A 17,163-nucleotide genomic window follows, 5' to 3' on the forward strand; every position below is an offset into this window, starting at 1 on the left:
TTGTTGGGTCCCAGCCTTAATATTTCATATTGGGTGTCATATTAAGGACTTTAAATTAACTATCTTGAATATCTCCCAAAACATGTCTGGTTTAGACATTTATGATCTTCCCAAATCTCTTGAAGATGATGTTCCTCAACATCATGCTTCACTTCCTTTATCTCCTCCAATTATTCTCCCTCACCCACAAGTTCTTGAAAAGTTTAAAGTCACTCAAGCCCTATTGGCAAGTTAAGGTCTTGGTGTGGTCACATCTTGGAGATGTAGTCACATATTGACAAGACGGGAGAGTTGGGTGTCAAAGTCTCGTGAAAGTTGGATGTTCAATCACTTTCTTAGTAACATAGCGGGTCACTTTGGGACTACTATGAGACAGACTATGACACGAGCCTTAATGATCTTATCTATTTGTTTTGTGCTGTGGAATCAGCAATGATTTGGAACACTAGTAAAGCAAATTTTGTTAGAAGATCAACTTCCCAAACCTTAAATGGACATTGGCAATGGTGGCATTGGATATCTAGAAAAGCATTTCTCTTCCCAATGGAAAGGGATCGGCCGTAGTCAACTCGGTTGACCAAATGGTAAAGAGAAAGGCTAAGTCTGAAATAGTCTCATGTGCCATTATCAAAGGGTCTCCATATGTTTATATTGCCAAAGAAAGGGGCATTGGTTGCGAAGCTGCCCTATTTACCTGAAAGGTCATAAGGTTGATCAAGTCAAGAGGTTTGACTCTACTTCGGGTAAAATACACTGTATAACTCTGTTAAGTTCCTATTTGGAGATTCTTATTACATAGTGTGAATGGGTCACATGCTGATGTCTTTTAAGAATCAAAGAAAAGATAGGAAGCTTAAAGTAAGTATATGCTGATTCTGATTGCGAAGATGGGTTTCGATCGCATGGTTCGGTAATCAGAATTTTGAGCTGTTGCTTAAGAGTTATAATATATTGCTTGTGAATAGATAACAACAAGGTTTTCATGTGGATTGTAAGGATAAGTTTTTCCGCAAAGTTTTAAAATAAAAGAAAAAAAAGGTTTTAATTTTATTTATTTTAAAAAATATCCTTACAATGGCATCGGTGGAAAATTGTTACTTATATGTTTCCAGTAATAGCAATATTGGAAGTGGATTTGATTCTTTCATTTGTGGTAGTGTCTGAATTTACCAAATGAAGAAAGTTTTTCATCACCCAAGTTTCAATTGGACAGAAACTTGGAATCATACAAGTTGTATTGTATGATGAATGAGAATTTTCATCTTTGAAAAATTAAGACTAATTCTTTGATCACATGTATATGTGAGTCAATTGAAGGACTAAGGAATTAGGTACACTGGGTGTGCGCTGGTCAAGGTCCACCACAAAGATTGATTTGTCATGATTTACTAAAGATTAGTAAATATGATTATACTTATAAGGTTAAGTATAATTTTGTAACATTGGAAAACGAATAAGAAGAATCAAATTAGGCAGAAAGATAAAAGTTTCTCAAATCTGAAAGGACGGGAGAGTACTTTAGTATCAGCTTTGTGATCATCTTAATGATTAAGAAACCATATCAAAATTTGTTCTCTAAGAAAGTCTTAGTGCATTCTTATGACTAAGAAGAAGGGATCTTGAAATTGTTGAAATGGTTAAATCAAGAAGATGAATCATACTTCGTTCCAATACAAGTCTTGGAGTCATACTCCAAGATTGTAATTTGAGTGACATGTCTTAAAGAAGGTTTAAAACACTTATCAAATGTAAGAGTAAAATGTTTTCTACTCTTGTACATTTGAGATTGGTAAGTTGTGATGTCTTGGATGAGACAAAGACCAACTAAGACCAATTGTGTGAAGTGTTAGTCTTGATAAGAATCCGCACTATCCCTTGAATATTTGTTTTGTCAAGGAATGGTTCTTGACTAGGAAAAACTTATATGTCAAGAGGACAGTGGGAGCCTTAAAGATTCTGAAAGAGTTTTAAGATTTAATCAAGAGTAAAACCTGTAATTTATCACTAGCACACGAATTAAGGTTTGCAACCTATCGTGTTGACATAATTCTTATTTCTGTACCTACTTCAAATAAGTTGAATTTACATGTGAGTTATCAGAGTTCAACTTGGAAGCATTGGTGGGCCTTGTGCTACCAAGGTGACAAGAAACTAAGATTGAATAAGTTTAATCCATGTAGGGCTGAATTTGTCACTAACCTTATCTTGTGATTATGGTTTTGACAAATTCGCATGGATAGGAACTCATACACTATTAAATCTAAGTGTCATAAGGTTTCTCTCCGATTCATGAAAATGATGGTGAGGAAACGCTTTCACTAAATAGATTTTAAGTAGATATCAATTGTGTCATTTGCATTTTCAAAAGTCATTAGTGGAGCGCGTGTGGTTAACCGGCACACTAACATGGACTTGTGAGAAATGGCAAATGCCTAAGCAATTGAGACTATGATTACGGCATCCCTTTTCATAGTTCTGAAAATTGTTTAGACACACATGTGAGCTATCTAAGAAAGGGTGTATGAATCTAAATTTCAGAAGTCCAACAGATTTCTGGAAATGTGTCAGAGCTAGTGGGAGCATAAGTGTTATGCTGATAATCATCATGTTAGTGGGAGCATGACTATTATGATTAGTATTGCAAGCTAGCAATGTTAATTATAGAAAACAAAGTTTCAATCCGTGAAGTTGCAGGGGTTGAAAAGTTGTTTTGCTATAATTAAGGGAGAGGAAATTATACTTCATGTCAATTCTAAAGCTTAGATTGAGATTTTAATCATCTTTAGTCAAGAATATATGTGAATTTTGTGTTGGAATGGTTCAACTTGAAGAAATTCTATATATATTGCATTTTCAAAATTCGATTATGATTACGGCATCCCTCTTCATAGTTAAATTTTGAAAACATGGCAAATAAAAAATATTGTAGCAAAAGACTGGTCTAGTGTCATGTCTTTATGTCAAACATCATGAATAGTATCCCATATGCTTCGGATATAGGATCGATTTCATGTGCTATAATATTCATCCTTTCTAAATTTTCCAAATGCTTAAGGCATTTAGAAGGGAAAAGTCTAGAACTGGATATGACTAAAGTGATTAAGCAATTGTCGAGGACAATCTGAGGTTCGCCAAAGATTGGTTGCTCAGGGACATTTGGAAGTCTAGTGTTAATTTTGGTAGGACCATATTGACATTTTCTGAAAAGAGGTAACTCTTGTTCGGAAGTGATAGTCAAATGGGACTATGGAAATGTCTCCATAGGTGGAAGTTATTCAATCTATGTAAGATTAGGAAACTTAATGCAAGAAGGATGTTCCCAAGGAGCTGATCTCCTTTGGAATGCTCTGTAATGGTTGTTGCCAAGTCTTTCTGACTTCGTGCATAATCGTTACAAGAGGATCAATGCATATAAGTTTAGAATCTAACAGATTTCAGTAAATGACATAAATTTGGAATTCTTGCATTTACAATAAGGATTTGGGATTGTGAAATGAGTATCATTGGAATTATGTTCAATTTATCTACATCACAACGTAAGGATCATAGACAAATATAGTGTGCATACTTGGGGTATGGCATAACTGTTGTTTAGAAAAACAAAGTGTACATGCTAGGAGCATGGGACGAATGTTGTTTTTTATTCAAGTCTTAAGTTGATATTTGAAACATTGAATAATGTGTAATCAATATGGTGATAAATAAAAGGTGGTTTTATTTATGTTCAAAAGGGTTCTGAGACCATATTAGATTCGATTATTATTGTGTTTCACTTTGCATGTTTTGACTTCCAAAATAGCTAGGTTATTCTTTTCGAATGACTAAGTTATTTAAACACTCCACAGTCGTTCATATGTTGGAAGTAGGTATGAATCAAGACTGTCATGAATCGGGTTTGTAGATGGCTAAATGAGTTTAGTCATGGCAATGGTTGCTACAACATTCATGAGTACTCATAAGTTATGAGTATTGGAATAAACCCACGCTCACTTGTATCACTTCATGGAATTTATCTCGAGTGATCGTGAGACGATAATATCATATAAATCTTCAAACCTAGAGATATGAGTTGTTACCTATGAGTTGGTTGTGCATTGATTGCACGTAAACGCATCAGTAACTTGATGTTATAAAACGTGCCTTTGTGTACAATTCAACAAGTAGTAGAACAAGCATATGAGTCGAAGTTTATCTGTTCCTTCTAGAAATAGAAGCGATATCTGGGCCCCTCGATGATTTTGTTGTGACCTATGTACCGGCCGGTCAGAACTGAATTGATGTGTTCGATTAAGTTCTTTGTCAAACAAATCGAAAATCGGGAAACAAACTGCTGGACAATAAGTACGACGTTGTTCCATGTATTTGTCCGGCTGATATCATGAGAACAGAGGATTATGTGATCACTTATCTAAAATGGCGCTTCATAGTTCGACAGAGTCTTCACTGTTCGAGGGAGTTTTCGAGAGCTACGATTGTTGGTTGGTTCCTGAAGTTATAGGCAAATATAGTTATTAGACTTATCCAAGTGGGAGTCTGTTGGATAAGGTGTCTAAGTCCATAACTTATTTGGTATATACTTGACCCGACCGGCATGGTCCATTTGGGTTGCATCTCATCCAAACTATTATGGATAATTTTATGAGAGTTATACACATATGTTTATTAATATATTATGAGTTATAATATATTAATATGAAGTTACGTTATTTAATTAGTTTTAGTCTTAAATTAATCATGAATTAATTTAGAGATTAAATGGAATACTAATTAAATTATGGGCTATTTGTTTTATATAGTGTGGGCTAATACTCATTTGTTAATGGGCTAGGCTTATGTGGAAGTCCATGGATGATCCATGAAGCTTTTAACCCATGGATCCTTGGAAAAGGAAAAGACATGGGTTATTAGGGTTTCACCCTAACCATGCATACTATATAAGCATGCTTATGGAGCATGAAATGAAGCCTAAGATACACTAAGAGAAAGCTAGTGATCTAGTGTGTGTGTGCATGTGTGTGGCCGATTTATACAAGGTGTATATACTCTCTCAAAGTTTTCCAAGAGTTTGTGGTGTTTGTGATTCCATTTGAGGCATTCACACTATTGGTGCTTGGCCCTCAAACTCCTAAGAACCCAACACACCAAAAGGTATGTAATCTCTTCTAACTCTTTTATGTTGAAATGTTCCCCATGCCATGTTAGATAGGTTATAAACCTTGGAAAATTATTATTTTGCATGTATTTAGACAAACATAGATCCAAGGTTTATTAGGGTTGCATGCACACTTAGGAAGTGTTAGATTGCTCAAAACCCAACAGAAACTTCATATCCAATCTTGTAATGATCCTATTTGTGGTAAAGGTGCTGTCCTAGAGTGGTTGGTGAAGTCCCTTTACCTTAAGCCTTAGCCATAGAGTATTTTAGGCTTAATTCCCCATGGTTTCACGTAAAGTTTGCAACTTTACATGTGGGGAAGGTTGTAGGAGGTTGGATCTATGGATTGGAGCCCCTGCATGGCTTGGAAAGCCACTATATGGATTAAGAAATAGACGTACTCGGCGAGTCACACGGGTGTACTCGGCAAGTTGGATGAAGATAGACAGGGACTCGACGAGTTGGAAGAACAACTCGGCGAGTCTGTTGAAGATTGCCTTGGACCCGGCGAGTCTGTTCTTGGACTCGGCATGTCTAGTCCCGAAGTCCTAACCATTTTGGTTGAGTTGTGAATCGGTGAGTAGAGTAGGAGGTGACTCAAAGTTCGTGGGACTCGGCGAGTCTTGCGGCGACTCGGCGAGTTGGGTCGCGATATCGGAGTTTTCAGAGAATAGGGACTCAACGAGTCAGCAGGCTGACTCGGCGAGTAGAGTCAGTCAGGAAGTTTGACTTTGACTGTGGTCTTTGACTTTGACAAAGAGTTGACCAGTTGACTTCCAGGGGTAATTTGGTAATTATTGGTATTTATTGAGTTCAGTCTTTTGGTATTATCTTTGGTGGAGTCCGTGTCGGAGGATGGAGCAGCATGATCTTATCTTTTCAGTCAACAGTTGTGAGGTGAGTTATCCTCACTATATCGACAGGGTCTAAGGCACCAAGGCCGGCCCTTTATCGGATTGTAATCCGGGTATTGTTGTTATGTTATTGCTTTGCTATGTTTGCATCCTGGTAGTTAGGATGGTATATGTTAGTGACTGGTTAGGTCGGTATCCTGTTTAGAGTATGCTATGTATGTGATCTAATAGATCGGTTGACTGATGATTAATTGTTATGTGGTTATACGTTTATGTGCACATGGTTGGTTGACTGGGGTTGGGTTGAGGCGGGTCCTACTTTGTGATGTAGGCCAAGATACCCAGGGCGGACCGGATATTCCGAAGGCCCAGCGAGCGGTCCGGATAGGCTGTAGGCCCCACAAGGGCGGACCAGACGTGCCGAGGCTCGGAGAGTGGACCAGGCCGACTGAAGGCCCGTTGCGGGCGGACAAGTCATACGGTAGACTCAGAGAGAGGACTAGGTGGGTTGAAGGCCCGGTGCGGGCAGACGAACCACACTGCAGACTCCATGGATATGGCTAGACACGGAGGGTGGACCAGGTGGACTGAGGGCCCGGTGTGGTGGACCAGTCTAATAGTAGACCCAAAGTGCATGGTTGTTCTGTTCTTTTATGGTGTGTTATGTGTATGGTATATGTGGTTGGTATTTTGGGGGTATCTCACTAAGATTTCGGGCATGCATTTGTGGTTTAAATGTTTCAGGTACTTCAGGAAACCGTGGCAAGGCGAAGGCGTGATCGTCCCGCTCCTCATGTTTTTGTTTTATGATATGGTTCTGGGAATATTCTGATAATAATTGTAATGAAATACTTCTTGATAAAGAATTAATATTAAAGGGTTGTTCTTGAAACGTTTAAATTGGCTTGAATTTTATGATTGTTACAAAGAGGATGAATGGAGACGGCTGAAAGATGCTAGGTTTAGGGTTTGTATGGTGAGGGTGGCTGTAACAACCATAAATTTTACACCAAATTTAAACTTTTTCAATCATAAATAAAAGCCAAATAGAATTGTTTACAAAAATGTTTTCAAATCATTTTCCATCAGAGTGTCTTAAAAATCATAACACAAGGATGAGGAGCGGTACTGTCACACCCCAAAACCAAGAACGGCGGAAACGTTCTGGGGCGGAGGACGTCATGTATAGTATCACAACACAGTAAATGTAAATAAGCAAACAACATCATCCATTGCATTAAATATATAATTTCAATACAAGTGTTCTATACAGTTATAGACACCAAAAATAATGAAACACAAAATAATATGAGACGAGTCTTAAAAGCACTCCATCTTCTCAAAAGCTGGCCTCGGTACCTGTCTACTGATGACCTGAGAATACAAGTTATTTTGAAAGAGTTTATCAGCATTAAGCTGGTGAGTTCATAAGTATTTTAGTGTCAATGTTTCTTGTAAAAACGTTTGAACCTGTCTCAATGTATAAGTTTGTAAAAATGTAAGCAAATGTTTGAAAGTGTTTGTAAAAGTTTGAATCTCTCAAAAAATCCTATATTTTCTATAAAAGTAACCTTCTACCAAGGCTAAACTGCTTTGTAAACTTGTCTGTTGTAAAAGTATGTAATTACCCAAGTATAACTATCATTTGTTAAAAATATAGTTTGTACACTAATGCTTAAGTGAGATTATCACTAAAATATGTAATGGGTAAATCATTGTAGTACTGTAGCTTTGTATAATAAGACTACTGCTGTACTAAATACTACTACCTTAAACCGGATTTATATTAAGGTATATTGTGATTAATTGCACCATGCTATCGACTGAAAATCAACGACATAATGAACGGTCGTAATAAGAAATGACGTTTAGCACCCGCAGACCTGCAGGTCCGGCTGTAGCTAGCAGCAAGGTGTAGGATAGTCAATCCAGTATAGATCTATACGCAAACTCACGCTCTCCCTCCAGGAGAATTCTGGCTACAACTCGGGCCATGACAATTAAGGCATGCCCGATACAGTGGATCACAATTATTACGTATTTATGTATATGTATTGTTTCTCGTATGTCTGTGTATGTGTTGTTTCTCGTATAACTGTATATGTATTGTTTCTCGTATATCTGTATATGTATTGTTTCTAGTATATCTGTATATGTATTGTTTCTAGTATATCTGTATATGTATTGTTTCTAGTATATCTGTATATGTATTGTTTCTAGTATATCTGTATATGTATTGTTTCTAGTATATCTGTATATGTATTGTTTGTAGTATATCTGTATATGTATTATTTCTAGTATATCTGTATACGTATGATCCTGCGTTACCCCGATGGTAACCAGCTAATGATGTACTGATGAGCATGAATATGGAAGTACTTTTATGTCTATACATGTATATATGATATATAAGTAATATGGAAACAACCTTCGGATGGTCACCCGAAATCCCACCAGACCACATCCAAATCGAGGAAAAGGAAATAGGGCGGATGGCATTCCTAAGCCTTTTGAACATTATTTATATATCTATACATATATGGGCATGCAATTGTATATATAAAGCATAAATAAGTTTTCATAAAACATTTTGAAGCATATTATAATTTCAAGAGAAGATTGGCTTGATGTCGAGCTATAAATCATTTTGAAAGCATAAGTTGATAAAACAGTTTAATTATATAAGAAGCATTTGATTGAATCACAGTCTATAAGTAAGTTTGGATAGTAAAACAGTTTGTAAAACATTTCAAAGTGAAGTAGTTTGAAAAACAGTTTGAACAGCGGTAAAAATCGTTGTTTTCCTAGTTATTAATCACATGTGATTAAATGCAATCACATGTGATTGAAGCAATAACTTATAAGTATTTGACTTGTATTCCCCCCATAAAGTGTTATAAAACATTTAAAATCAGTTCAAAGGTTGATTCAAGGGGTATGAACTCACTTGTGGTGAGTCGTTTGAATTGCAGTGTCGGCTACCGTGCTAGGTGACAAACGGAGACTGGTTTACACGCACGAGCCTAGTTATCATATAATAAGCATATAAATAACTAATTAGACAAATAATAACTTAAATAAATAAGTTAAGACACTTAGAAAACATTTAAACACTTTTATGAGTGTTTAAGGTCCAAATGGTTGCATCTAAGTTGCTACGGGACAAGGCAAAAGGGTTTGAAACATCAAAGGGCCTTGTATAGGAGTTCACCACCCAACAAACCCCACACCTTGGAGTTTGCGGCCGTTAACTCATAGGTTTATGGCCGTGAACTCCTCAAATGGTGTTTTTGGGTGTTTTGTGGTGCTATCTTGATCCTAGAACACTCCTAGCTTTATTGGAATAACACATGAAGTAGTTTAAGGCTTTAGAACACCCCATATGGGAGTTTACGGCCTAAGGTCCTTCACCTTAGAGTTTACGGCCGTAAACTCTAGGAATTTAATTGATTTGAGGCACTTAGACATCAAGGATTGCTTTCATGAATTTATCTAAGGCTAATGGGGACAAGAGACACACTTTGGTGCCTTCACTTCGAGTTTACGGCCCAAGTCATGTTCCTTGGCCGTAAACTCCTTTCAAGGAGTGGTTTAGATGTGTTCTACTCCCCATTCTAGTCCCAAGGGTGCAAGTTAAATTGTCTAAAGGCTTAAGGGTTGCTTGGAATGATTTTTGTCCCACAAAAAGGGGTTTACGGCCCAAGAGGGTTCTTGGCCGTAAACTCCTAAAAACTTATGGTTTTTATGGGCTTTTGATGTTCTAAACAAGCACAAGTACTAGTAGTTAAAGTCCTTAAGCATTTGGGGAAGATTTGGGGCACTTTAAGCCCTTGAAAAGGGGTTTACGGCCCAAGGGAGTTCCTTGGCCATAAACTCCTAGAACTTATGTTTCTTGGATGATTTCTAGGCTACAAAGATCATACACTAACCCCTAAACAAGTTGTCTAACAAGGAATCGGGACTAGGAAGCATTTATGTTCTATTTTGGAGTTTACTCCCCAAGAACGTTCTTGGGCGGTAAACTCCCGGATCTTGATATCTAGACATGTTATTGTTGTTAATAAGCATTAAACAAGTATTGAAACACATATAGAAAAGTAGACTCACAATCTGGGATGAAAACCCGAAGATCCGTCAGAGAGAATATGGCTTTTCTCTATTTGGAATTGTGAATAATGAACTAATTTAATTCAGAAAACTATTTATAGTCCTGGAATATTTTGGCAGAAAATATTTTTATTCCTGATGTTGGACTGCAACATGATGAAACTTGAAATGCCCATGTTTCACAAAACCAGGAGTATCCACTCTCCTGATATCGTCTAAAACATAAACCCTAATGTACACAAATTTGTTCGGAAAAGCTTGAAAATCACTGAAACTGAATTAGCTTCTATTGAATAGGTGAGGTTCATACAATTGGAAATTTCAGGTTGTCACATCATCCCCCTGTTAGAGGGAATTTCGTCCCGAAATTAAAATTTAAGCAAATAAAAGTTACAAACAATTAAGCGAAAAGATGAGGGTATTTCAACCTCATCTGGTCCTCGCGTTCCCAAGTGAATTCCGGTCCTCGCTTGGCGTTCCAGCGAACCTTCACGATAGGGATACGGCTTTGTTTCGTCTACTTGACCTCACGGTCCATGATCTCTACAGGTTTTTCCACGAAGTTGAGGCTCTCGTTGATCTCGATCTCGTCGAGTGGGATTACGAGAGTCTCGTCAGACAGACACTTTTTCAAGTTAGATACGTGGAATGTAGAATGTACGTTACGCAGTGTGTCGGGTAGATCAAGTTTGTAAGCTACGGGGCCGACTCTGGCAAGAATCTCGAAAGGCCCTATGTGTCACACCCCAAAACCGATAACGGCGGAATACGTTTCGGGGTGGATGACGTAGTGAACAGTATCATCACAATTGCATAATAGTAGAAACAAGAAGCATACAACCATAGTATTACATAGTGAATTTAATTACAAGCGTGTGTAGTAATGTTTAACAATCACCCAAAAGTAATTCAGAAATAAGAGATGGGTCTTGTGTGCTCCACCTTCTCCAAAAATGCTGCGTCTGTACCTGTCTATCTTTGACCTGAAGATACAAGTTATTTTGAAAACAATTATCAGCATAAAGCTGGTGGGTTCATAAGAGTTTAGTGTGAGTTTTTGTATACAAAGCATTAGTGTTAAAAATGTATCCTTTATGTTCATAAGTAGTAGAAACTTAGAAAATCCCATATTTTCCAGGAAATACATTGTAAGTGACAGTCTGTGAAAAGTATGCATTGTTTATCTCTTTGAAAACAATTTATTGTAACAATACTTTGGCAAATCTCCAAATAATAAATGTGACAGGATAAGTTAAGCCCGTGATCCATGATAGAGGTGCGAGCTTCCTTTAGTGATAGATACTTACTTACTTCAGGATGTGGTATAACATTTAGTGTAGTATTTTAGTGTAGTTGTAGGGTATTCCTTGTATATTACCAATAGTGAGAATAATAGAGGATCCCATGACCTTCCCGGTCATGCACAGTGTAGTGAAGTAGTGGCATCCCTGGGCCTGTACGGCACGGACTGAGTTAACAGTCGGGATGTAATAGCGTCTGCCCCGTATAGATCTATACATGTAGAGTCGTCTCCTGCTGGAACACTCCGGGCGTAGTGAATAGCGAATAGAGTATCTCGTAGCGGGTTAGTGTATTATTGTTTGTTTAGTGTTTTCCTTATTGTTATAGTGTAGTAATCTTTTAGTGTTGATCATAGTGTATTCTCTTACTAGTGTATCGTCTAGTAATAGTGAGTATTATAGTGTAGATAGTAATAACTTGGCGAGTAGTAGCGGTAGCGACCCTAACCATACCTATTATGGTTATCTTAGTGGGGATGTTTCTTAACACGTTAGTGACTTTAGCATTAAGTGAAAGCAGTAATATTCGTATCCCATACTGATATACAGATTTTATATAAGTAAGAAATCAACGACAGTCGGACGGATAACTACTACCCTAAGCCGACAATCAAACAAGAACAGGAAATAAGGCGAGATATCGGTCCTAAGTCCTCCAAGTCTTATTTATATAAATATATCATAGTGGTTACATTTTATAAGCAATTTGATTAAATAGAAGTATTTTTCCAAAAGAACATTTAAATTATGATTCACTGTTTAAAAATAGTTTGAAAAGGGTAAAACCCGTTTTTAAGGCATAGGGGCAAATCACATGTGATTTGAACTAAGAGTAGTGAATCACATGTGATTAATCCTTGTAACTCGGAAATCGTTCTGTAAGACTTTACATAAACATTTATAAGCAACTTGTATCTCCCCCCTAAAACATGTAAAACACTTGAAAGGTTCATTAAAGGGGTATGAACTCACCTGAAATCGCGGAAATCGGGTGAATCGGGTAATAGTGTCGATTGAGCGTTTGGTACCAAATAACCACTTGAGCACCTTTTAGGACCCTAATGTCATATGAAATATGTATTTTACAAAAAGTTAATCATCTTTTGCTTTTCATTAGAGAATTTGGACATTCTAGTGTTGTTTTCGGGGTTTTAAGGCCTAGAAAGGGTTCCCGGGAGTGGTACAAGACCATGGATGATTTACGGGAGGGTCCTTGGGTTCACTTCCTTAGGGTTTATGGCCTAAAAGCCATCCATGGGGAGTTTACGGCCGTAAGCCCCCTAGGCTTGGCCGTAAACTCAAGTGGTGTCCCAATGTGTATGTTTAAGGCCTTATATCACTTCCTTAATTTAGTGGTGTGTGTTTTGGACCAAGAGGGAAGGATTAAACATCTAAATTTGTGATATTTTTGGGGAGTTTACGGCCAAGACTTGTTCTTGGGCCGTAAACTCCTATAAGTCCCTCTAGAGGATGGTTTTACTTGTACAACATGGTCCCAAATGGCTTAGAAAAATCCTAGAAGGCCCTATAGTGAGTTTGGAACAATTTGGCTTCAGTTTTTGGGGAGTTTACGGCCCAAGAACTTCCTAGGCCATAAACTCTTCATTTGGTGTCAAGATGGAGTGTTTAATGGTACAACACTCTTCCAAAGGCCTTAGATTAATTCCTTACATGCATTAGAGTGGTTTAGGGGCTTGTTAAACACAATTTCTTGGGTGTTTACGGCCCAAGCTTAAGCTAGGCCGTAAACTCCTCTTTTTGGCCTCAAATGATAATGTTTAATGCATTCAAGCCTTCCTTGGAGTCAAGTCTAATTTACCAAACATCCTAGAAGTGTTGTTGGGGCTTAAAACATGGATTTGTGGGGTGTTTGAGGTGTTTACGGCCTAAGCACATGCTTGGGCCGTAAACTCCTTTTTAAGCATCAATTTCTAGTGTTTTAATGTCCAAACTCTTCTAGTCATAAGCCTTAATTAGTATACCAACTCACAAGAAGGAAAAACATGGCCTTGGGCATGAATTTGGGGGTTTACGGCCTAAGGAGCTTCTTAGGCCGTAAACTCCTCTTTGAATCTTGATTCCTATGGTTTTTCGCCCACAAATTCAATGAAGCATGTCTAGAATAAGATAGGGGATGAGTACTTACGTTTGGAAGTCGGAAATTAGCGGAATCGGGGCCGATTTCGAGTCTAGAGAGAGAAAGTAGAGAGAGAGAGTGGGTGTGTAGTGAATGAGTGTTCAAATGATGTGCACACCCATTGCATATGTCTTGGGAATCGCACCCGATACACGGCTACCCGATGCTTAAAGTTAACTGGGTTAAAACTTTTTACCCGGGTGAAATGGTTGAAAAGGTAAAACAACTCTATTAGGTTAAACGGGGTTAACACATACGAGTTACCTTTCTTATAATAATATCAAACCATGCTTAAATTTAGATATTCGGATATTGACGATTTCAAATATTACGTAAAATAATGTATAGTGACGCTTTCCGTTAGTAAAAATGGAATTTTTAACGGAATTAGATTTGGGGGTTGTCACATCATCCCCCCGTTAGGGGAATTTCGTCCCGAAATTTAGAATACAAACAGATACGATATTACAATACTACTAAGCGAAGAGATGAGGGTATTTGAGTTTCATTTGATCCTCGCGCTCCCAAGTGAATTCCTGTCCTCGCTTGGCGTTCCACCGAACCTTCACAATTGGAATGCGGCTTTGTTTCGTCCGTTTTACTTCACGATCCAAAACCTCCGCAGGCTCTTCCACGAAGTTGAGGCTCTCGTTGAGCTCGATCTCGTCGAGGGGAATCACGAGAGTCTCGTCAAACAGACATTTCTTCAAGTTTGAGACGTGGAAGGTCGGATGTATGTTACTTAGCTCGCGGGGTAAGTTTAGTTTGTAAGCTACAGGGCCGATTCTGGCAAGAATCTCAAAAGGCCCTATGTACCTTGGGTTTAACTTTCCACGTTTCCCGAAGCGTATCGTGCCTTTCCAGGGCGAGACCTTCAGGAGGACCCGGTCTCCGACCTGGAATTCCAAGGGTTTCCTTCGTTTGTCGGCATAGCTCTTTTGTCGATCCCTAGCGGCTTTTAGCCGTTCACGTATCTGTACAATCTTCTCGGTCGTCTCTCGGATGATCTCTAGACCAGTGAGGGCGCTATCAGGAACTCGTCCCTTAGCTAACTGAGTGTCTCCCACCTCGACCCAGCACAACGGGGATCTGCACTTTCGGCCGTAGAGGGCTTCGAATGGAGCTGCCTTGATGCTCGTGTGATAACTATTGTTGTAGGAAAACTCCACCAGAGGTAAGTGTGTATCCCACGATTTCCCGAAATCGATCACACAAGCTCGCAGCATGTCTTCTAATGTTTGGATCGTCCTCTCACTTTGTCCGTCAGTCTGCGGATGGTAGGCTGTACTCATATCCAGCCTCGTCCCTAGTGCCTTTTGTAATGACTGCCAAAATCTAGAGGTGAATCTACTATCTCTGTCTAATATAATAGATATAGGGACGCCACGCAACCGCACTATTTCTTTTATACAAGTCCTAGTGAGCTTTTCCATTTTATCCGTCTCTCTAATGGGTAGGAAGTGGGCGGACTTGGTCAACCTGTCAACGATGATCCAAATGGTATCTAATCCACCTGCTGTCTTGGGCAGCTTGGTGATGAAGTCCATTGTGATTCGCTCCCACTTCCATTCTGGTATTTCTGGTTGTTGGAGGAGTCCTGATGGCTTTTGACATTCTACTTTGACCTTCGCGCAAGTAAGGCACTTACCTACAAAGGTAGCGATCTCTGCTTTCATGTTCGGCCACCAATATAGCTTTTTGAGATCCAGATACATCTTATCTGAACCCGGGTGGACGGAGTAACGAGTGTTGTGCGCTTCTTTCATAACCAAATCTCTGAAACCTCCATGACGTGGAGTCCAGATTCGGTCCATAAAGTAATAGGCTCCGTCACCCTTAACCTCCAGATTTTTCTCCATTGCACGCAGGGATTCTCCCGTCACGTTTCCAGGCTTTAGAGCTTCCAGCTGAGCCTCTTTGATCTGCGTGGATAGATGTGAGTGTATAGTTATTGACAACGACTTAGTTCTTCGTCCGGAATATTCTTTTCTGCTCAGGGCGTCTGCTACTACGTTGGCTTTCCCGGGATGATATCTAATTTCACAGTCGTAATCGTTAAGTAATTCGACCCATCGACGCTGTCTCATGTTGAGTTCTTTCTGGTTCAGTATATGTTGGAGGCTTTTATGATCAGTGTACACCACGCTCTTCGTCCCATACAAGTAGTGTCTCCAGATTTTTAGTGCGAAGACGACTGCTCCTAACTCAAGGTCGTGAGTAGTGTAGTTCACTTCATGGTTCTTTAGTTGTCTCGAGGCATAGGCGATAACCTTGCCTCGTTGCATCAAGACACAACCGAGCCCCTGATTGGATGCATCACAGTATACAACAAAATCTTCAGTTCCTTCGGGAAGGGATAATACTGGTGCGGTGCATAGGGCTCGCTTCAAGGTCTGAAATGCCTTCTCCTGTTTCTCCTCCCAGTCGAATGGTACACCCTTCTGTGTTAGCATGGTGAGAGGTTTCGCAATCCGAGAGAAATTTTGGATGAACCGACGGTAGTAGCCAGCGAGGCCTAGAAATTGACGAATTTCCGTAGGCGTCTTTGGTGCTGACCAGTTCTCAATCGCCTTAATTTTGGAGGGGTCCACGTGGATTCCTTCCTTACTAACCACGTGTCCTAAGAATTCAACTCTCCGGATCCAAAACTCGCACTTAGAGAACTCCGCATACAATTTCTCGGATCGCAGGGTTTCCAGGATTAATCGCAAATGGCTTCTGTGCTCTTCCTCGCTTCGAGAGTAGACGAGAATGTCGTCAATAAAGACGATAACGAACTGATCTAGATATGGACGACACACCCTATTCATCAAGTCCATGAATACTGCGGGGGCGTTAGTCAGTCCAAAGGGCATCACTACGAACTCGAAATGCCCGTAGCGGGTTCGGAAAGCTGTCTTTGGAACATCTTCCTCAAGCACCCGTAATTGGTGATACCCCGATCTAAGATCAATCTTGGAGAAGTAACTGGCTCCTTGGAGTTGGTCGAATAGGTCGTCGATACGAGGGAGAGGATAGCGATTTTTGATCGTGAGTTTATTGAGTTCCCTATAATCGATGCACATCCGAAACGACCCATCCTTCTTCTTCACGAACAAGACCGGAGCTCCCCAAGGTGAGAAACTCGGTCTTATAAAACCCTTGCTAAGCAGTTCGTTGAGTTGACCGGATAGTTCTTGCATTTCAGCGGGCGCTAGTCGGTAGGGCGACTTAGCTACAGGGGTAGCTCCTGGGATTAGGTCGATTCTGAATTCAACCTGTCGTTTAGGAGGTAGGCCTGGGAGATCCTCCGGAAAGACATCAGGAAAATCGCATACTACTGGAATGTCTTTTGGATCTTTCGATTTCTGGTTAGTGTCGACGACGTGAGCAAGAAAGGCGCGATATTCCTTGCGCAAGTATTTCTGAGCCTGAATACTAGAGATGATACGAAGGTTTGTACTTGGCTTATCTCCGTATATCAATAGGGCCTCTCGATTCGGAAAGTTCAGGCGAATGGCTTTCTCGGAGCATAGAATGTCGGCGTAGTGAAGGCTTAGCCAATCCATACCAACAATGGCATCGAAATTTTTGATTGAGACTGGTATAAGATCGATTAGAAAGGGGTGA

The sequence above is a fragment of the Lactuca sativa genome, chromosome 1 (assembly GCF_002870075.4).
Source record: "Lactuca sativa cultivar Salinas chromosome 1, Lsat_Salinas_v11, whole genome shotgun sequence".
Taxonomy (NCBI): Eukaryota; Viridiplantae; Streptophyta; class Magnoliopsida; order Asterales; family Asteraceae; genus Lactuca; species Lactuca sativa.